Source organism: Equus asinus, chromosome 5, assembly GCF_041296235.1.
Source record: "Equus asinus isolate D_3611 breed Donkey chromosome 5, EquAss-T2T_v2, whole genome shotgun sequence".
Taxonomy (NCBI): Eukaryota; Metazoa; Chordata; class Mammalia; order Perissodactyla; family Equidae; genus Equus; species Equus asinus.
The window spans coordinates 79046344-79073072 of record NC_091794.1 but is presented as its reverse complement, the minus strand read 5'-3'; the positions used below and the strand labels follow the sequence as shown (position 1 = coordinate 79073072).

General features: G+C 40.5%; 1 protein-coding gene and 1 pseudogene across 8 annotated transcripts in view; one reads left to right on the top strand and one right to left on the bottom strand.

Moving 5' to 3' along the window:
* RNF220 (ring finger protein 220) overlaps window positions 1-26729 on the top strand; it is a 218206-nt gene that overhangs the window by 32789 nt on the left and 158688 nt on the right. The window lies entirely within an intron of this gene.
* LOC106822742 (large ribosomal subunit protein eL31-like) lies at window positions 1090-1710 on the bottom strand (annotated as a pseudogene).

Sequence of the window (26729 nt, the reverse complement as noted above, 5' to 3'; positions counted from 1 at the left end):
AAGAGTGCTGATCCCCAGTTAAAGGGGGAAGTCCTCGCCCTGGTGCAGTCTCATCTTGTCCAGCTGTTGAGAGAAGAGTGTGTCAGGCCATGCCTGCCCCAGCCCTAAGCAGCCATAGAGACTGAGGCTTTTTTTTTTTTTTAATTTTTTTATAGCTTAATCCTTTTATTTATTTTGTTGTTGTCGGGGAAGATTTGCCCTCAACCAACATCTGTTGCCAATCTTCCTCTTTTTGTTTGAGGAATATCAGCCCTGTGCCGGTCTTCCTGTTTTGTATGTGGGACGCTGCCAAAGCATGGCTTGATGAGCGGTGTAGGTCAGCACCTGAGATCCAAACCTGCAAAGCCAGGCTGCTAAAGCAGAAGGTGCTGAATTTAACCACTATGCCACAGGGCCAGCCTCAGACTGAGGCTTTTAATTTGCTGTCACAACTCCAGGTATTTTCTAAGCCTGTGAAAGTCATGCATGGAAGGATATTAAAGAGACCATTACCATCAGAAGACAAATTCTGGGTCAGTCTGTTTCCCTAAGTCCAACATCTAATATTTTCTAGGGAGAATATGGTACCTTCACATTCTCTGAGATAGAATGAATGAATGAAGGGGAAATGTGTGATTATCCAGAACAGGAATAATGAAGGATGCAAGTCTGAGGAAGAAGTACAAGAGATACAGTCAAGATGATAGATGAAAGTATTAGCCTTGGAGATGAGCAGTGATTCTAAGAAGAGTGAAAGAAGAGATTTTTTTTAATTGATGGGGGGGAAGATGCTAGTAGCCTCTACCTTTGAAGTAGGAAGCAAGATACTTTGTGGTGAACTGTGGAGGAAATGATGGAGTAGCATCTGGAAACTTACTATGTGGAGAAGGTTTGTGATCTCTGTTGAAAGTAGTGCAGAGAATAGTCAAGACATGATAATAAGAGAAGTAAGCAGCATTTCATCATTCATTCATTCTACAAATTTATTGAGTACCTACTATATGCTATGGACCATTAGGTCATAAGAATGCAATGTAAACAGGACCCAGCTTCCTCCTTCAAGCAGCTTACAGTTGTGGAGAACACAGATATGTAAACAGCTAAATATATTACATTGAGGTAAGTATTTTAAGATGGATAAGTACATAGTGTAGTTCACAGGACTAGCCCCCAACCTAGAATTATATCAGGGAATCCTTTTTTTCCCTTCAGTTTTATAACTTTATTTGACAATCAGTGGTTAGTTCTCACCCAGATTGACTGTCTGTAGATTTTTGAAAGTGGTGTTGGAGAGGTAATGGACAGGTAACCAACGTGCAGAGCTTGTTTAGTGAATCTTAGTCCTCCTTACATTTTCTGGACAACCATACATGGATAGATATGGTATGGGCCCAGACAGCTTTCTTGAGCCTGGTGTCAGTGCACACATTTGGAGTTCCCATCTCCTTCATGGCAAATTTCCAGATTTCTTTGAGTGCACAAGGGGCACACTTCTTGAAGCCCACTTCATGAATGCACATGTAAATGTTGATGCCACTACCTTGTTAATGGCAGAATGGTCCTCTTCTTGCCACCCTTCTTGGTGGGGACCATTCTGCCAGACCCAGGTTGGAAAGCAGGGAATCCTTAAATGCTGTCATTATATTAATGGAACCCAAAATTATAACTCCGACCATGACCTGTCCTCCAAGCTGCACACAGTTGGATGTCTAAAAGACACTTCAAGTACAATGTCTAAAACAGAGTCTAAAGGAGAGCTCTTGATTCTCTTTACCTCTTTCAAAACAAACACAATTAGAATAATCTTGCTTTTTCCCTAGTTTGTTCCATCTCAGGTAATGGCATCACCATTTATTCAGTTGCTTTGGCCAAAAAGTTAGGAATCATCCCTGTTTCCTCTCTTACCCTCACATCCAGGGACCCTCTTATTCTACTCTCATGCCCAGGGGGAAGTGAGACATCTCAAATTGGTGGTGGTTCAAATCACATTGACTTATTTAACAATTTTGAGACCTAGATTTATCATAGTTCAGACCAAATAACTCTGCTCCTGAGATTTGTGCGTGTAGATCTAGCTACCTTCTGGACATTTTCTCTTGGATGTTGTAAAGGCACTTCCAGCTCAATAAGACCAAAAACGACCTTACCACCTTCTCCCACCAAATCTACTTCTCTCCCTATATTACCTGTTTTGATTTATCATGCTAATAGGTATTCAGACTAGACTCTTAGGATCCCTCCATCACCTCACCCTTCATGCCTTAATCAATTTCCATAGCCTCACAATTCTACTTAAGTACCTCTTCTGTCCTCTTCTTTCTCCGTGGTTCATGCTCTCATGATATCTTACCAAGCTATGCTGATAGGCTCTCAACATTCTTTGGCTTTACTGTTCTCTCTCTTCCAATTCATTCCATACACTGCTGATAAGAATCTCTCTAACAAGCAAAACTTTTCATATCATTCTCCTACCCAATACTCCTCATTCCTATCACAAGATATCCAAGACTCTTCAGCCTCCCTTCCTGGACTCTTCTCACCATTCACCTTCCCTTAGCTTCTGTCTCAGTCAGACTAAATTAATTGCCATTTCCCTCATGATGCTCTGTTCTCTCATACTTTTGTGAATTTGGGCATACTCTTTTCCTGACATGGAATTCTCTTTTTCTTATATTGGCTGGGACAAATTTTAATCAATTCTTTATGTTTCAACTCCCATATGTCTCCTCTGTGAAGTCTTTTCTTATTTTTTATTTTCAGCAAAATAGCTTTTCATTTATATAGGTACATAAAACATATGTGTACAGTTAAACAAATAATTATATGGTGAACACTCATGAAACCACACCCAGCTCAAGAAACGGAACCTCTCCAGCATCCTAGAAGCCCCTTGTACACTTCTCCTTGATCACAATCCATCCCTCCCTTACTTGGGTAATCGCTATCTTGACTTTTCTGGTGACTATTTTCCTACTTTCTTTTTCAAATATGTAAATCTTATTCTTATTTGCAGTGTTTTTTTTAAAACTGTTGGTAACATTGGTTTATAACATTCTATAAATTTCAGGTGTACATCGTTGTATTTTGATTTCTGTGTATTACTTTTCTTTATAATGTTATCACCTATGTATGCATCCTTAAACACTATAGTTTAGTTTAGCATATTTGGGTATTCATATGGGTGAAATCCTGTTTTTTGTACTGTTTGTGTCTTCTGTTCATCACTGAGATTGTAGGATGCGTCCGTATGATTGCATGTCGCTAGAGTTCATTCATTTTTATTGCTGTGTGATTGTCCACTATATGACTGTACCCTGAGTCATATATCGATTCTAATGGTGATAGACATTTTGGGTTATTTCCAATTTTTGGTTCTTATGACAAATGCTACTCTAAGCATTTTAAAATATGTATCCCAGTGTACAGGGCACAAGTTTCTTTAGGGTAGAGATCTGGGCATAGAAGTGCCAGATGTTAGGGTAAGTGCTTCTTCAACTTTATTGGCAAAATGATTTTCCAAGCAGGTTCTACCAGTTTGTTCCACTGGCCGCAGTGCATGAGGATTTTGGTGCTCCACATTCTCACCCATAGTTGGTATTTAGTTTTCCAGCCTTGTGGATATACAGTGATTTCTCAGCTGTATATATTACATTTCCCTGCTTACTGATGAGGTAGGGCACCTTTTCATATGTTTACAGCCATTGACTTTGCTCTTTTGTGAAGTCTCTGTTCAGGGTTTGCTGGTTTTCCTATTGGGTTGTCTCTTCCCTGACTTCTTCACATAGCTTAGTATTTCTCCTTCTAGTCAACCATTGCCCCTTAAGAATACCTCCTAGGAACCTATCCTATGTAATCTAGTGATCTCCTTATCTCTAAACTCAAACCCTCCTGTTCCATCCTCTTCACAGCTACCAGAGGTGTGTTTCTAAGACAAACCCTCTTCTTGTAATTTCCATACCTAGAACCCTTTAATGACTCCCATGGGCCCCTGGACAACACAGCTGTAAGGCCTCTCATCATCTGCCCTCTGCCTAACCTTCTTCAGCTCTTGCTGGAACCTCTCAATCCTCCTCCCTCTTTATTTACTGTAACCTCCATCTCTACCAACCTGCTTGCTGTTCCTTGAATGATAAAACTGTTTTATATCTACCTTTGCCAAAGTTAGCCCTTTTATCCTCTGCCCTCAATTTGGAGAAAATCTACTCATCTTTTTTAAACTCAATTCACAGATCACTTCCCCTATGAAGCCTTTCCTACTCTCCTTCTCATCCCTCATTAACCTCTCCATCTTTTGTCCTTCTACTAAAGACACTATTACTGTATCTCTTGCACATATTGGTTAATATACCTGCCTCTCCCATCAGACTGTACATTAACCCTCCGAAGGTGCAGGAAGCCCCTTGAAGATAGGGACATTTCTGATTCCTCTTATTATTCTCAGGGCCTAGCGCAGTGTCTGGCACAGAGCAGGCAGTGGTAAAGAGTAGAAGTTGTTATTAATGTTATTACTATTATTGTGAGTACATGCCTTTTTCCTTATTAGATTGTGAATTCGCTGAGGGCCTGGTACTTGTCTAATGAATGAATCACTTATGAAAACTTCCAAAAACAACAGTTGCTTTAAAGTAATATTTAGAGTGGGAATATAGAAGCCATGCTATTAAATTTTCAGAGAAAGAAAGCTGATTTACATCCATCTTATAAGGATAAAATTTTAGGCTCAAACTTACTCAAAGCAAACTTTTATAAGAACAAATGTAAAAAGTTTATGCTTACGTTAAAAATTTAAACTGTAAAAGTAAGAGTGGGAAAATTCTAACTTGTCAGTTCATGTGGGAAAGGAGCTCAAATCTGTTATATGATACTGCCCTTCACCCAAAAAATTAAGTTTTTGCAGTAGATTATAATTTGTATGTGAGCGTGACTGGAAAGATGAAAATCTAAGGAACACAGTGCTAGCAGATTATCCTTTGGTTGGTACCTGTTTCTGCTATCTGAAGATCTGGTCACGTTTACACTGCAATCTTGTCGATGATCCAGCTGACTTCCTTTGCTCAAAAAGAGTGCCTGTTCCTGGGAGTAACCATTCTGAAGCTTTCAACTCATCGCAATGGATGAAGTTCACGTGCATGGTACTCTGTCATAGACAAACTTACAGTGATGTATAACTTCTGGTCCATGAGCTCTGCCTCCTCCCCTTTGTCTCCCCCTCAAGAAAGCATATCATAATGGAAGTGAGCAATAGTGACATTATTTATTACAGTGCTAACCTTGATCTGCTCCAAGCTACGTTTTCTAAAAACTCAATCATTTCTCTAAACTTCAATACTTTAATTATTAGTGGTAAGAAATTACTGTGTCCTCACAATTGACATCTTGGTTGAAAAGCTAGATACGTACGGTGGTATATTTAATTTGTAGAAAAGAGAGAGATTTTGGAGTCACACCAACTGCGATCCATATTGCAGCTCAGTCTCTGCCGTGTCATCCTGGGCTAGTTGTTTAATATCTTTGACTTTCATCTGAAAGATGGGCTACTTTATAAGTTGCTGTCAGGACAATAAATAATCATGTAAAACACCCAGCAGAGTGCCCACCTCCTAAATAGCTTTCAAATCTGTATACCTCTCACCCGCTCCCCATCCGCCCCCCATCTGCATCTCTGTTTTAAGCCGCTAGTGTCTGTGTTCTGGATTACGGCAGCTGCCTTCTAACTGGTCTTTCCCCTCCAGTCTTGCTTACCCTGTTTTGTCCAGAGCAAAGGATATTCTGAAAGGCTGACTTGAACTCTTAACATGTGTGTCCCTGGTATGGAGACGGATATGTAGCTGCCATTTATGGAGTGCCTATCACATCACAGGGGCTGCGTTAGCCTTTTATGCATTATCTCATTTAATCCTCACAATAAGCCCATGAAGTAGGTGGCATCATTCACGTTTTAAAAACTGGAGGCTGGAGAGATTCAGTGACTTGCCCACGGCCACTCTGCTAGGAAGCGGGGCACTCTGTGTACATCCAGGTTTATCTGGTTCCAAAGTCTCTGCTCTGTTCCTGTTTCGTGCTGCCCCTGCCTCAGGTTATCCAAGTCGGGTGCTGTTAAACATCCTAATCCGATTGCTAACTCCCTGTGGCTGATTCTGGGTTTCTCATACCATCTTCTCGTAATTTGACTTTGCACATCGCTTGGCTACAGGGACGTGATGGCGGATGCAAATATCTGGTCATATATTAATAAACTGCCACTCTAGTTTTACACTTTCTTTTTTATGACTTAGTGAACATGTGTAACCCTCCCTGGGTTCTCTCAACTCTGACAGGATTGAGTTTCTGGACCAGCAAGGCTGAGGGCCAGACTCTGGACTTTGATAAATTTGCCAAAGAAAATACCACCTGGTCGGAGTCTTCTGGCAACCTGCCTGCTGCTTCAAGCTACAACTTTCTGATGCCTACAACTAACCTTGATGACATTAATGAAAAATCTTTTATTTGGTTTGAAACCTGACTGCTTTTATGGACTTTAGGTAGTAACAGAGATGAAGACTGTCTATACACAGTTTCCTGAGACTTAGGCTGGCCTCCGTGAATGGCTGCTCATTTCTTAATGTTTTCTCAAGTACTCAATCAACAAACATGTTTTGAGCCTTATAACAAGGGTAATACAAAGAAATTTAGTATTTTAAAATACTTACAGTGTAATAGAGACCATTAGACATGGAAAAAGAAATGACTAACCGTTAAAAATAGCAGATCACAGTACTTTCACATAATAAGCATTCTGTGAATCAAATGGATTTGAAGAGAATGTTTGATATAATATGTGCCTGGAGCTTATGTGGGAGCTCAATAAATACTTGTTGAATGATTATTGAATGTTGACCTCCCAGATACCGCTCTCTCACAGACGATTTCCAGTCCCTGTGTCAGCTCTGACCTCTCTAAGAAACTGCAGACTTGTGATATCCAGCTACTCGCTGGATAGCTCTACCTCAGTGAACAACCCATCAGCATCTCAATCACAGCATATCAAAATTGATTTTATGAACTTTCCATGTTTGGAGAGGCAGTGTCACCTCGGGGTTAAGAGCATGGAGTCTGGATGTTGGTTTGAATTGCAGCTCCCGTTCTAACTGGGTGAATGACCTTGGGACAGTCTCTCAACTCTTCTTTCCTTGTGTGAGAGAATAGAAGGTTAGGATTCAATGAGATAATGGAGGCAATGCATTTAACACAGTACTTGCACATAGCCAGTAATCATTAAATGTTAGCTATTGTCATAATTTCCCCCAAACTTCCTATTTTTCTAATTTGGTAAAGATGCCACTATCCAGTCCAACCCTCTCCTTCACCTCATCTCATCTAATTAGTTACCAAAAACTATGTTCTTCCCTTTTCTTATCTTTGAGATTATGATTCATTCAACAGACACTTATTCAACATCTGCTGAATGCTAAACACGTTGCTAGGCACTGAAGACACAGAGATGAATACTTACCAGTCTCTGGTCTGTGGAGGCAGATACAGACATAGCTGCAGCCTTCAGATGATCCACAGAATGGAAATGCACATAGTGGGTTAAAAAGAGCCTGGAAGAGAGACCCTTTCCTTCTTGTAAAACCAATGCTCTCGCTTAAGCCTGCGTCACCTCTTACTGTAGGTATTGCAGAGGGTTTTTCTTCTTCTTCTTTTTATTGATTTTGAAAATGTACAGATAAACAGAAATACATACTCACTGTAAAAAAAAAAATAAAGTACAGACTAATTACAGAGTAAAAGTCTCTTGTACTCCACTTCTTTAATCCTACTCCCCTCACAAAGGTAAAAGCTGTTTACAGTGTAGTATGCACCCATCCAGACCTTTTCCCATTTATCCATGTGTACATTTGTGTATATTTATGTAGATAAAAATAGAGGTTTTTACACAAATGGGATCATACCATAAACATACTTCTTGCTTTTTTCACTTAATATATCTTTAAAATTTTCCCATGTCAATACATAATAAAATTACCTTATTCTTTTAACCTCTAACTGCTGTTCCATATTTTGTAGCTATCATAATTTGTTTAGTTATTTCCCTAGTGAAAGCCTTTTAGTTGCTTTTCCAATTTTTCACTGTTACAAGCTATGCTGCAGCGAACTTTTTGCACATATGTTTTTGTGGACATATGCAATTATTTCTGCAAGTAAGTTTCTAGTCGTGGAAGTGCTGGGTTAAAAGATGTGAGAATTTAAATTTTTGTTAGAATGTGTTCGGTTACTCTCCAAAGAGACTGCGTCCGTTTACACTCCCATCCGACAGTGAATGAGAATGGTCGTTTCCCCTCACCGCACCAACGCTGGATGTTGTCAGGCCTTCAGTTTTGCAAATCTAATGATTAAAAAGAAAGCTACAATAATCTTTTATAGATTTGTATTTCTGTGGTTACTAGTGAGTTTAAGCATGCTTTAATATATTTATTGATCATTTGTATTTCTTCTGTGAATTCCCTGTCTATATTATTTGCCTATTTCTCTATTAGATTGTTGTCTTTTTCTTATTGATTTGAAGGCTTGCATCATTACATTATGGTATTAATTCTTTCTCTGTTATATGTGTTACAAATATTTTTTCCGAGTCTATTGCTTGTCGTTATTTACATTGTCTTGCATCATGCAAAAGATTTTCTTTTTTTTTTTCAAAGATTTTATTTTTCCTTTCTCTCCCCAAGCCCCTCGGTACATAATTGTGCATTCCTAGTTGTGGGTCCTTCTGGTTGTGGCATGTAGGACGCCGCCTCAGCATGGCCTGATGAGTGGTGCCATGTCCACGCCCAGGATTCGAACTGGCAAAACCCTGAGCCGCCGAAGCGGAGCATGTGAACTTAACTACTCAGCCACACGGCCGGCCCCACAAGAGGTTTTCTTATGTAGTAAAATCTGTCAGTCTTTTCTATTATGGCTAGTTCTAGGGTTTGTGTTTTGCTTAGAAGCGTATTCCTACTCCCAGGAGATTTTCCTTTCAATACCTTTGTAGTTTTATTGTCCAAGTTGTATCCTTAGTACCATTAAAATTAAGTTTTATCAGTAGTGCAAATTAGGATTGTAACTAGTATTTTTCTAAGATGACTTCCTGTCATCCCAACAAAATTAAACAGTCTACCTTTTTCCCACTGATTTGAAATGCTAGATTGTACTTGGGTCTCCTTCTGATTCCATCCTGCTCCCTTGATTTCTTGGTCCGTTTTTGTACCAGTACCATGCTGTTTCAATTATTGTAGCATTATAGGATGTTTTTATACCATATGGGACCCAAAATTGGGTATTTTACCATTTATTATCTTTCCTTTCTCTGAGTCATATTGTTTTTCTTTCTCATAATTTTCTTAACTACTTTTGTACATTTCCTCTCCCAGGTGAACTTTAGAATAAATTTTCGCAGTCCCATAAAATATCCTATAAGTTTTTGATTGGAATTTCATTAAATCTATAGTTTAAATTGCGTCTCATCCAAGAACATGATGTATTCGTTATTTATTTTTGTCTACTCTTAATGTCTTCCAATAAAGTTTACAATTTCTTCATATAAATCTTGGACATACTGATGAGTTTAGTCATATGTATGTTACAATTTGCTTGTTATTATAAGAAAGATATTTTCCATTACATTTTTCTAGTTGGTTATATTGGTGTATAAGAAAAGGAGTGATTGTTGTTGTTGATCTTTTATCAAGATTTTACTAAAATCTAATATTAGTTTTGATTTTTTATAGTTAATTCTTAGATTTTCTAAGTTGAAAATTAAATCACTTGTAAATTGTGACAGTTTTATGCCTGCTTCTGTAATACTTGCATTTCTTTTTCTTGTCTTATTGCACCAGCTAGTACTTCCAGTGCCATGGTTAGTAGTTGCAATGATAGCAATGAAAGCAGACAACTTTTGTCTTGTTCCTGACTTTAGAGAGAATAGGATATGCCCTTTATCAAATTAAACAAATTTTCTTCAATTACTAAGAGTTTTTAAATTTTTGTTTTTTTTTTTATTTGATTGTTTGCTTGTTTGCTTTGTATAATTAAGAATGGACATTAAAACATAGCCCCCCCCCTTTTTTTTTTTTGCTGAAGAAGATTTGTCCTGAGCTAACATCTGTACCAGTCTTCCTCTATTTTGTATGTGGGTTGCCACCCCAGCGTGGCTGCTGATGAGTGCTGTAGGTCCATGCCCAGGAACTGAACTCGAGCCACTGAAGTGGAGGGTGTCAAACTTAACCAGTAGGCCACAGGGCTGGCCCCCAAACATATTACTTTTTAAAGTATCTTTTTTTGTGACTATCATGTTTTTGTCCTTTAATCTATTAATGAAATGGATTATATTAATAGATATCCTAATATAGAACCATCCCTTTCTGGGTAAATCTTATCTAGTCATGAAAATTATTCTTTTAAGAACAATTAAGTTTAAGATAATTGCATTGATGTTCTTAAGTAAGCTGATGGTTTTCTTCCTTGTCTGTTTTCCATGTTGGAGTAATATTAGTTTAGCACAATGGTTCTCAAACTTTTTGGTCTCAGGACCCATGTGCAAATCTTTGAGTGCAATCTGAAAAATTATTGAGGATCCTCAAAGAACTTCTTGTTTATGTGAATTTCCTGACAATATTGGAAATTAAAATGGACAAAAATTTAAAACACAAGAATGTATAAGCACACATTTCATTAATTGACAGAGCGATGACATCATCACATGGCATTCCATTAGTCTCTAAAAAACTCCACCGTATGCTTGTGTGAAGGAACGAGAGTGAAAAAGCCAAAACATCTTAGTATTGTTATCAAAATAGTTTTGACCTTATGGATTCCCAGAAAGGGCCCCAGGGATCTTCAAGGATCCCTAGACCACACTTTGAGGACTGCTGGTCTAGCAGAATGAGTTGTAAGTTTTCCATTTTTTTCTGTACTAATATAAACAACACAGAAATTATTTATGTCTTGAAGGTGGAACTCATCTATAAATTATTTGGAACTGATGGTTTTTGGGAATGGTATATCTTTGCCTACTATTTCAATTTCCCCCACAGTTATTAGCCTACTCAGGTTTTAGATCTCTTCTTGAGTCAATTTGTACATTTATATTTACCTAGAAAATCATGCAATTTAATGTAGATTTTAATTTTTTAAGTATAAAGTTAAGTTTCAATTGCAATTTTTAGGTTTTCTTTGTCAAAAATTAAATCCTCTTTTTTATTTCCAATAGTGTTTACCTGTGTGTTTTCTCTTTTATTCTCATTTGGGTTTGCTAAAGGTTTATCTATTTTATTGCTGTGTTGGTGTGCTTTAAAGAGCCAGTTTTTTTGTACGATTAATCAAGTTTATTGGTTTTTGTTTGTTTCTGCACCTGTCTTTATTAATTCTTTTATTTTGGTGGGTTTATTTTTTTAAAGTGTCCAGTTCTGTGAGTTTTGGCAAATGCATACAATCATGTAACCAACAGCACAATCAGGTTATAGAGGAATTCTACCCCACTCAGGAATTCCCTCCTTCCCCTTTGTAGTCAGCCTTTCCTGTGATCCTCAGTTCCTGGCATCTTGTTTCCTGTTTCAATAGTTTATTCTTTTTTTATTTCTGAGTAATATTCCATTACATGGACATACCACAGTTTGTTTAACCATTTACCAGTTGAAGGATATTCTGGTTGTTTCCAGGTTGGGGCAGTTATGAATAAAGCCACTATAAACATTTGCAAACAGGTTTTTCTGTAAACGTAAGTTTTCATTTTTCTTGAGTAAATACCTAGGAGTGGAATTTCTCAGTCGTATGGTAAGTATATGTTTGACTTTATAAGAAATTGCCAAATCATTTTCCTATCATTCTCTGTTTACTGGATTTCTATTTGTTTTGTTCTTTCCTTTGCTTCTGTCAAATCTCTTTTTGTAGAATGTGAGTTTGCTCTCCTCATGCAGATTCGCTTAGCAAGGGCATAGGGCACACCACAATGCCTCAAGCATAAAATGCCAGGGAGGGTGCCTCAGTGACGAGACTTGGGAAATGGTTGAGCAAGATGATATTAAGTTTTCCCAAGTGAGACATCCGTGGGGCTAATAGGAGGGAGAGGAGGAAAAGGAAAGACAAAAAAGGAGAGCAGAAGAAGGGGAAGAAAGAAATGAAACAAAATGATACATAAGAGGGGAGAGGGGAGTGCTACCCTATAATAGCTTAATGGACAGTCATGATGTCATGGAGGCTTACAAAGAGCACTGGCCTTGAGGGCAATAGGGTAGGGGAGGTGGGCCAGGAACCACAAACACAGATCCTGAAGGCCCATTGTTCCAAGGTTTGATGTGAGTAGAGAGATGAGCCATTGTGGGCTTTGGAAAAGGGGAATGATTGTATTCCAGTGATTTTTGAGACAGGATTGGGGTTTGGGAAAAGGAGGGAGGCTGGAGATGGGGTCAGCCGTGAGGCTGCTGTAAGAGTCTGGGGGCTCATAGTATTATCAAAGGAAAGAGAAATTTGTGGGATGGAAAATGTAGTAGGTATTCAATAAATGTTTAATTAGTTAATTAAAGAGCTTGATATTTTAAGTTGGTTGCAAGAAATAGAGGTTTGTTAGAACTGCAAATGAATGAACTGGAGACAGTGAAACAATATGGAAAGATGAATAAGTTGAGAGGGAAAAAGAATCCTGAAAACTAATTTAAAGGTCTGGGGTAAGCAGAGGAGTTGGCAATGGAGACAGAGAATCAGCCAATCAGAAAGCTATGAATATAACACAAACTTTTGGGAATAAACATTGAAAACCTAGTGAATATCAATGATGACTTCTGAGTTCTCTAGCTCCAGCTCCTGCCATCTGTCCCTGATTGACACCTGAGCTTGTCTAGGGACACCCTGAGGCCAGACAGCCAAGTGGCAAGCAAGGAGTGATACTGAGGGTGTTTAAGCTTTGGAGTGAGGGTGAGGGTAGATTAAATGACCTTGAAGAACCTTTCTAGCCTTGGGATCTTCTGATTCTAGTGAAAACATTGTGCAAGTGTCATGTTCCCAGGATAAGAATAAGGACTCTGTTGAATTGGAGAAAGGCCCTAAGACCTCAGTGGGGAAGAAAGAGTGATGGCTATTGGGTAATCCAAGCCAAGACAGTTACCCTTCATCTCTGGAGCTGTCTCATTTAGGAGAGGAGGAAGCTCCTTTCCACTGCAGAATCTGTTGTCCAAAGCTCCTATAATGCAGTACAGTTACTACATGCTGTAGGAGCCTAAATGTTGGGATGGGGAGAAAAAACCAGGTGGCAGGACAAATGTCTTCTCTCTTCAGATTATATGATTTTCATTCACAGCTTTAACATTGCATTAAGTAGGACTTCGGTTCCCCCTTTACAAAAAGATCATCTACCTCTCAGAGCACAGGAAAGCCCATGGAGCCGAGGTCCTATATAAGAAGATAATTACAGTGTAGTGTGAGAAATCGCACAATAAAGTTGCATTATTTAAGTCACCTTAAATCAGGAAGCTACTAAGTGCTGGGTGCTGTTTTAGGCACTGGGGATACAGCAGTGAACAAAACAGACCACGGTCCTGCCCTCAGGAAGCTTCCTAGATTTTGGTGGGAGCACATGGGAGAAAGCACTGACTCTGCGGGGGACCGAGGAAGGCTTAAGTGACACTTGCCACAGCCCCAACCTGTTTTCTACAGGGCAGCCAGAAAGACTTTTTTAAATCACAGACCTGAACACATTATTCCCTTGCTTAGGGTCACCCATGGCTTCTCTGAGAAAGATCCTAGTTATATTAGCATGGCCTGTGGGGCCCCAAGGGATCGGGCCCTCATCCCCCTGCAGTCTCCCTCATGCTCTGCAATCCTGCCACCCTGGCCTTCTTTCAGTTTCTTGAACATGTCCCCCCTCCTTCTGCCTCAGGGTCTTGGCACCTGCTGTTCCCTTGATCTGGAACACATGTCCTCCCACCCCATCTCTGCCCCTACCCACCCCGCCCTCCAGCCCACTTTGCCCAGTTAGTCCCACTTTTCAGACCTCAGCTCCAAAGTTAATTCCTCAGAGTTTTCCCTACCATTTCCCTTTTCCTGCAAGCCACGCGTACTCTCACAACAACCTGTGCTTTCCCTCCTATCCCCTCTTCCTCTCCTCCTTCCCTCCTTCCCTCCAGTACCAAACAAATGAACACAAAAATAAATAGCAAATGGTACATTGTGATAAATGCTTTGAAGGAAAAGAACAGCTTATAACATTTCAATAAGGACATACATATTATATATATTGTTCATTATTCAAACAAATAGATGTCCAGACTTATTTGTTGAATAAATGAATGAAGAATAATTATGGGTAAGATTTCTCCAATCAGAGAAGGTAGTAAAGAGAATTCCAGGCAAAGACAATGACACGTGCAAAGATACAGAACCATGAATGGGCACGAAGTCATTGGCACATGACTAGAAATACAAGTAAGTGGACTGGCTGAAAATGAGATCGTAAAGGTAAGCGGGATCCTGTTTGTAACTTTGGATATTTTTCCCGGTTGGGGTGGGGGGAGAAGGTGATGGAAATGAGAGGTTTTTAAGCAAGAGAGTCTTCTTTTCAGATCTGTGTTTTACAAAGATAACTGATTCTTTATGTATTGCTATTCCATCTCTGAAATTTTAAATTTTAAAACAGAGAAGTCCTACTCATTCAGCATTGCTACTCAGTTGATTAATCAAAATCAGTTAAGTGGGAAGTCATAAAAAGTGCCATGTATATAATTTCAACATTTTATTCTAATTTAGAACAAATAAATACACAGCCACTTGCTAATCTTCAGGTAGCGGGCCAAGGCCTGTCCATAAGCACAGAGTCCTTGATCCTTGAAAGACCACACCCATATTGAATCATCTGTGGATTTCAGCTTCAGCTTCTTTGCTTTTTTATTTTTTTTGAGGAAGATTAGCCATAAGCTAACATCTGCTGCCAATCCTCCTCTTTTGCTGAGGAAGACTGGCCCTGAGCTAACATCCGTGCCCATCTTCCTCTACTTTATATGTGGGACACCTACCACAGCATGGCTTGCCAAGCGGTGCCATGTCCGCACCCGGGATCCGAACCGGCGAACCCCGGGCCGCCGAAGCTGAATGTGCGAACTTAACTGCTGCACCACTGGGCTGGCCCCAAAGCTTCAGCTTCTCTAACGTAGAACGAGAAACGTAAATATTTCTTGTAAAATAACTCAGTGCAAACTCCATTATTATGCATTTTTCAGGTTTTTTTACATAATGGTTCAGAGCACAGTCCCCAAGCCCGACTGCCTGGGTTCAAATCCAGCACGCAGCACTTCTGAACTCGGGCAAGTTGCTCAGCTTCTTTGTGCCTCAGTTTCCTTAATACCCACTTCAGAGAGTTATTGTGAGGGTCCAATAGCACCCTTTTATATAAAGACCTAATATAGTGCCTGACATAGTAAAAATTCAATAGATGCTATTTTCCAGTTGTCTCACCCAACACCCAATTCAACAGCATTGTAAAAAGAGATTTACCTTTATTGAGATTTTCCGAAGCCTTTGGTTTACTGTTCTTAGAAAAAACAACTCTCTTTTTGCACTATTGGTTTATATACTATTTAGTTAAATTGTGGAAATACAGTAACTATTACCATTGGCATGAACACTCGTAATGACTTACTACTCAACTGGCGGGCGTAGACGTGGGCATGCCAGAGAGTCGCCTGCTGGCCAGGGACATTCAGGGTGCTGTGGCCGTTAACCGGTATGTGTTACAGTGGGAATGGAAAGTTCTAGTGAACTCAGGAGGTCAGTACCGAAGAGGTCAGTTAAGAAAGCGTCTACTCTTGGATGACAGCCTCTATCCTTTCAGCATCCTCTCTTCCTTGCTCCTATTATAGCTATGTTTTAATCTCGTCAGCTTCCTAGTCTCAGGCCAGACCTATAGTCGTCCTAAGCACCAAAAAAGAGAATGCTCCCCTATGGAATTTAAAATATAAACAAGACTAACTTGTAAAATAATTATAAGGAAGTCCAATAAAGTTCTGACTTTTCCCATGGTGATTATTTCAGTGCTATTTTTTTTTTTTAATTCTTTCCCCAAATATGTTGCAGGAGTTCTCTTGGCTTTGCTGGTGCTCTGAGAATAAGTGTATCTATTGGGTACGTCAGCACTGCCTTTGACTCTTCCATTTTCTCCCCAATCTCTCGGCCCCCTCTTGGAATCATTCCCCTCCCTGTGGAGCCTGGATTCCATGATCTATCACTTTTAACTGCTCTCTTGCTAATATCTTCTACCCCGTTTCCTTGCATACTTGTCCTTACACAGAACCCAACCAATAACGCCACACACGTTGCATATATTGAATTTGAGATGACTTTGAAGCTTCCAAGTAGAAATGTCCAATAGGCAGTTGAGCATAAAAGTCTGGAACCCAGGAGAGAGAGTAAAAGTAGATAAAGAGATTTGGAAATCGTCAACAAATAAGTGGGATTTGACCCCCTGCAAATAGATCACATCGCCAAAAAAGGGCGTGTCGAGTGGAAAGAGCAATGGCTGAGCTAAGACCCCTGTGGAATGTCACTATGTAAGAAGTAGGTGGAGCAGGAGCTGCCCGTGAAAGAGGGGATCTCTACATGCATACAAGCCCGAATCCAAGGAAAGAGGGCTTCCAGAAGGAGTGATTACCTGTATCAAATGTAACAAGGAGGTGAGGTAAGATTAGACAGTGCCTGACACTTAGGTACTCAATGAGTATTTGTTAACTGACTAATTAATTAGGACTGAAATAATTAGGATGTCATTGGTGATCTTGGTGCTAGGTTTGAGTTTCCCTAGAAGCAAACCCTGAGACAAGGATTAGTTTATTTGGAAAATGAAGGAACACTGGGAGGTGAGAGAGTGAAACAGGGCCGGGGAGTAGCTAAGAGTGCAACCAGCAACCACTGTGGGCAATTAGAACTTAATCCCATTGGGAAAGCTCTGGAAGTCAGCGCAGAACACTCAGCTCATGGTTACCCCTCTCAAGGGGTGAGGGAGCCGGGGTATTTAGATAACAAATCTTGCAGGTCATTGGTTGAGGGCTGCTCGTAGGGGGCATTAATTCGCTGACATTTCCAGCCTGCTGCTTGGGAGCAAAGCAGACCCACTTGTGCAAGAAAGCAAATGAATGCAGGCACCGGCAGGTGGGAGTCCGGTGGGCTCTCGAGTAGTAAGGGCGGGGATACAGACAGGGCAGCAACAGCACTTGTAACTCTTGGTGTCTGAGTTTCAGTGGCAGAAGCTAGACTTGTGTGGATTAGTAGTAAATTGGAGGTGAGAAGTGGAAATACTGAGTGTAGATAACTATTTCAAGATGCTTGGCTGAAAAAAGAAGATAAAATAGCTGTCAGTAGGCTGCCTCTGTGGAGGGTAGGAAAGAAGGGCAGGATATAATGGGAGATCAGAACTTCCTGGTGATGGTCAGTGAGGAAATGCACATTTTCCCATTTTTACTTTGGGTGAGTAGTTAGTGCAGCTAACCAGTTCTCACTGCAGGGTCCTCCTTCAGCTTCCTTGGCCCAGCATCCAGGGTTTCCTCTGCCAGGCTTTGGGACCTGGGATCCCCCGCTGAAGAAGCCCTGCTGAGTTAGCCTTCTCCAGCCTCAAGGGCCCAGCAATTCTAAGCCTGATGAGCCAGAGGCATAGACTGACTGGAAGTGCCGAGCTGATCGGGGCGGGTGTGGAGCCCAGTGGCCGGACTCTGAGCCCACGGAGAAGCACAACGTCAGAGAAGAGCTGCTCCCGAGAGGTCTCCCCGCAAGTGGCCCCTTGCTTTCTTGGCCTTCCCCTCTCATGCCAGCAAATCCCAATAATCGGTTTGGTTGGGGCATAACAGGCATAACCTCAAAAGAAACATTCCTGTGACATTGATCTAAAGTATGGCTCTTTATTTGACTGATGTCTATCTCTCAACTGAAGCATAAGCTCATGAGGGCAGGGACTGTATTCATGTTAGCTCTATCATATCTCCAGCACCTGACACATAGTCAGTACTAATACATATTTGCTTAATAGGGAAAAAAACAAGTAATGCTGTCTGTTGATGGTGCATAGATCAAGAAAAAGCTGAGATCTTTATCCTTCCAAAGGTGGATTTTCTATGAAGCCAATGAAATTTAAACTTAAGGGCCCCTTACTTGCATGGACTCCTTTCAAAATCCTGAGAGAGGTTTTAGCAATATTTCACATAGTCATATTCACAAAATTTGCAAAAATCAAATAGCTTAATCAAAGTTGAATAAGACCACTGTTTCCACTGTAACTTCATACTTCCCCCCCGTGGAGGGGCTCTGGAGTAGCTAAGGGTATTTTGGGGACCTGGTTCAGGGGCAGTTGAGCTGGGAATATATTTATTTGGATTTAATGGGACCTATTTATGTGGTTCGTAATGTCCTCTGTGCAGAGTTAACTTAGCCCTGGCTGCTGGCTGTCCTGGTGTAGAGACAGCTCTCAGGGGTACTGCTCCTGCCCCTCTGCCAACTCACCGAGGGTCGGGGCATGGAAGTGCATGGCCAGAGCTTGTCGGGGACGTGACTGCGCCCCGTGGCGCCCGCAAAGGAAGAGAAGCGAGGCTTAAAATGTATGGATCCAGAAACTAGTCATCACATACATAAAATTGTAAGTGGAAATTTTGATTCTTGTTGATGTCTGGTCAAAACAGAACCTCTCGCCTATCAGGAATATACTTCTTAATGCAGTATATACAGTGATAAATGTGTTGCATATATTTTTTCTTTGTTTTAATAGGAATCACATGAGATGGAGTTTGTTAAAATTCCTGTGTTTATAGGGCATAAACCTGTAGCAATGCTACAAATAATGAGTGCATTCTTATGTGAAGTCATATATTTTACACGTCCCCAAAATATTGATGGAACCAAAGATAACATAAAACTCTTAATATGCCACTATAAATAGGACATCAATAATAAATGGGTAAAAGAGTGTCAATAAAGTCCAAGAGTATTAGGGAAAATTTGAAATGCCCTGAAGTCTTACAACTCCCACATGAAAGAAATTTGATAGATGTTTCCCCAAATTTCACAATAATCCTTAAAAAATTACATAACAATACTAGTGGGGAGTTTTGAAGTTGAAAGAAACTTCTCTAAATTATCAATAAACAAAGTTTGATCAACAATAGTAGCAGAAAGGCTGAATTATATTTCTATTTTCTTTATAGAAAATGATACTTACAAATTATTCATAGAGAGTCAGTCAAAGAGTCTACAGCCTAAAAATTGTAGGAAATATACCCTTACGGGTATATCAATTAATTTAAAAATTATGTTATTAAAAAGTTTTTGTGATGTTTATGGTTTTCCTCAACTTCTAAAATTTTGTGATTTGTTGTGCTATCCATTTGTCATTCTAAATAAATACTCATTTTTTAACCGAATTTTACACTTGTGATTTTGTTTTTTGTTTTTTTTTAAGAGGGCCCTCAGAGTTGTCTGTGCTAAGCTCCAAAGACCACAAAACGCGCATCTGCCCCATATCCTCCTTGACCTTCCTGGCTTTCGGTGGTTTGGATGTGAAGCAGTATCATCTTTGAGCCCCAACGATAGACTATTGGTGTATGGCTGGTTTCCTTGTAGACATTTTAGATGGCTCCTGACCTTCTTTTTTGGTTTATAGAATAAGTTGGGTTTCTAGAATTAACCAGGAGCTGAGGACCACTCCCTTCTGATTCACTCATGGAGCTTGAGTTTTAATCTTACTGAGCCTCTTAATTCTAAGTCTCTCTGAGGGGCCGGCTCCGTGGCCGAGTGGTTAAGTTTGCGCGCTCTGCTGCGGCGGCCCAGGGTTCGGATCCTGAGCGCAGACGTGGCACCACTCATCAGTCCATGTTGAGGCGGCGTCCCACATCCCACAACTAGAAGGGCCTGCAACTAAGATATACCACTGTGTACAGGGGGAGTTTGGGAGATAAAGCAGAAAAAAAAAAATAAGTCTCTCTGAGCCCAGGCTCCAGGGACAGATTCCTTCTTCCTTTGCCACTTGGCTGGCTCTAGAATGGAGGGAGAGTCAAAGGGAAGAGGGCTGCGTGCATGCAGAATTCTAATTTGATGACTCTTTTGGGAAGTGCCTCCTAATTCGTCCCATTTGGTGTGTTTTGCTAAGAAGTTTGGCAGAAATGAGAAAGGAGAAGGCGTATAATGATGACTGGTTGAAGGAAGTGGGGATGTTTAGACTAGAGAAGAGATATCTGTGTTGGAGACCCATATTAGCAGCTCCTGCCACAACAACATTGCATAACAAACCTACTCAAGACTCAGAGCCATAAGGTAGTGAATATTTATTTCTTGAATGCACAGATATGTGGATTAGCTGAGGGTTAGCTGATCTAGGCTGGGCTTAGCTGGGCTTGGCTCCAAGCTGTAGGTTAGGTCCAGATGTGCTCCATGTATCCTTTATCCTCCTTGAACCAGCACCCACCAGAGGCATGTTCTAGTGGTGAAAGGCAGGAGCCCAATGACCAAGGCCAACCGTGTAAGCACATTTCAAGCCTCTACTTGCATTATGTTGCTAACATTCCACTGGATGAAACACGTCAATAACCAAGCCCAAATTCAAGGGTCGGAAAATCATTCCACCCTGCTTTGAAGACGAAGCAAGAGATATGGACAAGGCAGCATCACTGGGGCAGGGAAGACAGCAGTGGAGGAAAGGAAGGAGTGAGTATTTGATGAGCAAGCATCTGATATGACAAAAGAGCTGTCATATCAGAGAAAGATTTCATCACCTCTCAGTCCTCAACCCACTACACTCTATTCCCTTTTTTCTTTTTTTGAGGAAGATTAGCCCTGAGCTAACATCTGCTGCCAATCCTCCTCTTTTTGCTGAGGAAGACTAGCCCTGAGCTAACGTCTGTGCCCATCTTCCTCTACTTTATATGTGGGATGCCTACCACAGCATGGCTTCACAAGTGGTGCCGTGTCCACACCTGGAATCCAAACCAGTGAACCCTGGGTCGCTGAAGTGGAATGTGCAAACTTAACCACTGCTCCACCTGGCCAGCCCCTACAGTCTCTTCTCATTCCCTGCTTTTACCAAAATTACAAAGTCTTAGTTATTTTGCTTCATTTTATCTAGAATCTGATTCCTCTTCTACATTCTCACTGAATTGCTTGCCTAGATTGCTGCTACAGTCTGTTAACTGTGCTCCTTGTCTCTGGTTTTGTCCTTTCCTAATTCATCATCCACAGAGCTGCCAGCTATTATCAGTATCTCATCAGCATCAGCATCATCATTATTGTTATCTATTTTGCGTCACACTTACTGGTTTATGTGCCTTGCTCCTTCATTATACTGAGAGTTTCTGAATGGCAAGAACTGTGTTTTGTTTATCTTTGAATCTCTGGCATCCTGCTCTGAGCCTGACACATACTAAAACTTCAATAAGTGAAGGTGGAAAGAAGGAAGACGGGATTCCAATTTAAGTCTGTATGACCTTAAAGCCTAAACTCTTTGTACACTACCGTAATTTACCCTTAGTTACAGATGTGTTGCTGATAAAAATAAGGATAAAGCTCAAACCCTCCCACTGCTACACCAGTAGAAAAGCAGGCTACTAGATCTAGATTAACTAAAGGTTCTTTCTCCCGTAATCACAATAATCCTTCCTAATCCTAATTCTTCAAAAATGGAAAGGTCTAGAAACCATACAAAATTTTAAATGGCCATAAGCACTTTAAATATATGAAAAGATGCTCAACTTCACTCTTAGATGCGTATACCACTTTTTACCTATCAGGTTGGCAGAGATCAAAAAAGATTTTAACACTGTACACATGAAGGGTGTAGGAAAAGACATTCACATGTATTGCTGATGGGAGTGTAAATTGGTTCAACCTCTACGAGGGCAGTTGGCAGTATCTGTCAGCTCTTTATGTACCGATATGAGAAGGTCTCCAATGTATCCTGTGTTGTAAGTGAAAAGGCAAGATGCAGAACCCGGAGTACACTGTTACCTTTTGTGTGTGTTGGAGGAAGAAAAACATATACATATGTGGTGTTATTGCTCAGGCAAGCTCTGGAAAGCTATATAAGAAACATTAATAGCACTTGCCTTTGGGAGGGGAGTTGAGCTGGAGAACAAGGGTGAGAGGAAGATTTCTTTGCCATTGTGTATTCTTTTGCATCTTTTAAGTTTTGTTCCACATAGAATAGAATTGTTTAGATGACAGAAACAATATCAGAAGTTCAACAAACTGGAAAACATATTTGCAACTTAATATAGCAAAGGGTAAATTTCCTTGATCTACAGAGTTTATAAATCAGTTAAATTAAAACAGAGGGAGAAGTAGGTAAGGGATATAAGCACTAGTTTTAGAAAGAACTAGAAATGGCCTATAATTATATGAAAAAGATGCTTAACTCATACATTATTAAAGAAAAGAAAAGAAAAGTCAATAGGAATCCTTCAGAGAAGAAATGAGCCCTGTTATTAGGTGTGTTTAGGTAGGAACTATGTGACTGATTATTAAGGTTGTTGTTGAGGGGTTTCTTTCAAGCATCTGACAAAGGAAAGATTTCTAGTGTCTGAAGGAACTAATTCTTTCCAATTTTTAGGGTCTTTAATTCCTTATGGTACCCAATAGAGGGATGTTGACAAGGCCTAGGGAAAGAAGGAGAAGGAAAATAATGAAAGTTCACCTAGAGAGCACAAAATCTCAGAAATGGAAGTGCTCTTGGAGCTCATGTTTCAGACTTCCCACCTAATACATTGTCTCTTGGGACACAGTCCCAGATTTGTCACTTCTGTGTGTCAAGCACAGCCCCTGTCCTCATGGAGTCAGACATTAATCAAATGTTTATTCAAACAAATGTAAAATTGCAACTGTGGCAGGCTATGAAAGCCTAAGGGTATGACATGACCCAGTCAGGGATTTTAGGGAAGTTGAGCTGATTAGGATGAATGAGAGTTTAACCAGGAAACAAGGAGAGAGAAAACATACTAGACAGAATATGTGCAAAGACCCTGTCAGGAGGGCTCATGACAAGGCCTAGGATGGGAAAGACTGGAAATAGTGATGAATGTGTGGTATGAGGTCAGGCTGAGGAGACAAGAGTCTGACTTTAAGGCGTTCAATCGTAGCCTAAAGAGTAATGGAAAGCCCTCAGAGGGTTTGGGGATGGAGAGGAAGGGAGTGAGTGCCTAGATCAGATTCACCTTTTGAAACTGGTTTGGAGGGAGGCGAAAGCTGATGTGCACAGGTGAGTTAGGAAGCAGATGCAATAGATGAGAGAGGATGGTTGCTTAGATTAGAGTGTTGGAGGTGGAGCAAACAGGACAAGTCTGAAAGAGGTTTAGGAAGTAAAATTGACAAGACTTGATGATGGATTAGTGAAGAGTGACAGATCAGAAGAAATATGTCAATAACATTTCCTAACTGGATGTGCGATGGTGCCATTCGCTGACACAGAAAACAATGGAAGAGAACTACCTTTAGGAGGAACTATCAGAGTTCAGTTTAGAAATTGCCAAATATGAGATGCTTTTGCGAGGACACATCAGCCAGTCAGCAACATTTACTTATGGCGTATCTACTATGCAGCTGGCAGCAGAATATACAGGTTTGTTTATTTGTAACAAAGGGGGAGGAAAAGGATAAACAGAACTCCCCCTTCTTGGTCTTCCACTGTTCTGTTGTCTATTCCTTCTTACTTCTGTCATTTGTCTGTTTCCGACTCTCCCCACTGCTCATTTGTTGGATGGAATGATCCAGTACCTTACATCTGTAGTTTCTTGGCCTATTAATTTCTAAAGGCATTTATCACCACTCCGCTTCACTATCTGGTCCCATGGCCACATCGTGAACCTTATCACTCAGAACTCATCAACCTCAAACTTCTCTCACTTTCTAACTACACCCGCCTATCCTTCCAGCTCTCCCATTTTTTTCCTCCATGCCCTGCGTCCTCCTCTGTTTACTATCCTATTTCTTTCCTTCCAATTATTTCCAAACCTCCCAGAAGGATTTCCTCCCTATCATGGCTCAGCATATAGCAGACGTTCACTAGACGTTTGTTGAGAGAATGATTGTCTCCACTTCCTTACCTCTCGTCATTCCCCATGCTTTGTAGTCCAGTGTTGACCTCCATCACTGCACTACCGATAAGTGATGCCAATAAGGCTTCCTAACTACCAAATCCAGTGGATACTTTTCAGCCTTTATTTTACCAGACCTCTCCTTAGTGTTGCCGACATTGTTGCCTTCCTTTTCAAACTCTCTATTTCCTTGAACTCTGCATTTCCTGCCTCTCTGACTGCTTTTTCTTTGTCTCCTTTGAGGGATCCTAACCCTCAAGGATTGCCTTGTCTTCTTCATTTCTCCTCTACACATTTTCCCTAAATAATCCTCTCTCTCCCTATGTTATTAATCCCAAGATATCTATGTCCATCTTAGAACTGTCTACTAAACTCCAAAAATGTGTCTCCAACCTCCTATTGGATATTCTCACCAGTCACCTAGTGGGTAATCATTAAATACTGGTTTAATGAATGAGGCACCTATAAGCTCTTGTAAGCACCTCACGGTTATCATGTCTAAAAAAGAACTCATCATCCTTTCCTTCTAACCCACTCCTCTTCCTTTTATGTTCCCTATTCTGCTTAATGGTAGCATCACCCGTCTAGTCAACCAAACTCCTCACATTAAACACCAAGATTTGATTTTTTTTTTCTTAGTGAGGAAGCTTGGCTCTGAGCTAACATCTGTTGCCAATCTTCCCCTTTTTTGCTTGAGGAAGATTGTCCCTGAGCAAACATCTGTGTCGATCTTCCTCTATTTTGTATGTGGGACACTGCCACAGCATGGCTTGACGAGCAGTGTGTAGGTCTGCACCCAAGATCCAAACCAGCGAACCACAGGCCACCGAAGCAGAATGCACGAACTTAACCACTACACCACTGGGCCAGCCCCAAGATTTGATTATCTTTACTCCTAAATGTGTTTAAATCTACTTCCTCCTTTCTGTCCCTACTGCTACTATCCTAGTTCAGGTCCTCACCGGATCTTTACTGGTTTCCCTTTCCCTCTCTTACTATAGTTCACCTAGACTATTCTAGCAGGTTTCTAAGCTAGTCTCTCTGTTCTTTATCTTGCTCCTCTACAGTCTTTTTTTTTAATTGAGATAAAATTCACATAGCATGAAATTCATCATTTTAATCATTTTGAAGTGTACAACTCAATAGTTTTTAGTATATTCACAGCATTGTACAACCATCATCACTATCTAATTCCAGAACATTGCCAACACCCCAAAAAGAAGCCCTGTACTTCCCAACTTCCTCCTTCCCCCACCTCTTGGCAACCACTAATCTACCTTCTGTCTTTATGAGTTTGCCTATTCTGGACACTGCACATAAATGGAATCATACAACATGTGGCCTTTTGTATCTGGCTTCTTTCACTTAGCATAGTTTTTTTGAGGTTCATCTACATTGTAGCACTTAGCAGTATTTCATTCCTTTTTATGGCTGAATAATATTCCATCATGTGGATATATCACATATTGCTTATCCATTCATGAATTGATGGACATTTGGGTTGTTTCCACTTTTTGGCTATTATGAATAATGCTGCTATGAACATTTTGGATTTTTGTGTGGACATATGTTTTCAATTCTCTTGGATGTATACCTAGGAGTGGAAATGCTGGGTCATATGATAATTCTGTGTTTAACATTTTGAGAAGCTGCCAAACTGTTTTCCGTAGTGGCTGCATCATTTATAGCTACCATTCCTGTTAGCCGTATATGAGGATTCCAATTTCTCCACATCCTGGCCAATACTTGGCTATTTTCTGTTTCTGTTTTTGTTTTTTTAAAGGCCATTCTAGTGGATGTGAAGTGGTGTCTCATTGTGGTTTTGATTTGCATTTCTCTAATGGCTAAAGATGCTGAGCATCTTTTCATTTGTGTATCTTCTTTGGAGGTGGAGGCTATATAAAAAGCAATCTCATCATATTACTTCAATACTCAAAATTACACCCTCTATTGCCTAAATAATAAAATCGAAATATCTTGGTGGGGCATCCAAGGCCCTTCAGGATCTGACCTCAGCCTTTCTGTTCAACTTCTTCTATTAGTCTCCTCGCAGGTTATGTTTTAGCCATATTGAACTAAGGAGAGTTGGGGGCATTTTACTTTTGTCTCCTTTTTGTCAGCCAAGTCTCTAACAATAGAGGATGCTCAACCACAGTTAAGGAAAAGAGTCCCCTGACCAGTGGAGTGACGGAGTCGGGTCAACACACCTGCAGATTCCTGCTGGTTTTTCCTTTCTCACTCTCATTCCTCTTGCCTCACTCCTTGGCAGCACTCATTTTGCCCTGACTAGGCCAGATAAGTCCTGGACAGGACTATGTTCCTGTCTCTAGACCTTTCTGGAAGGTTCTAGCATTTAAGTCTTCCTGGGCTGTGAGGTGTGTGTTTCCTCATGTCCCTCCACTTTCCTGGGTCTGTACAACCGAGGAGGAGGCAGGTGGGCGGAGGAATAGCTGGCAATTTGTTCTGTAGGCCCCTTCCCTCTCTTGTCTTGACTGCAAAGGGCTGGAAAGTCAGCTTCTATTGTGATTAAGTTATAATTTAAGGCAGTGAACATGTGCTCTGCTGGCGGCTATAAAAATTCAAATCATAAAGTTTTACAGTGGAACGGTTTCTGTAAAAGCATCGTTAGGAAGTGGGAACCATGCCTTTAATTCTTATGACATATGGGACTGCCTGGTTTGTTTTGGT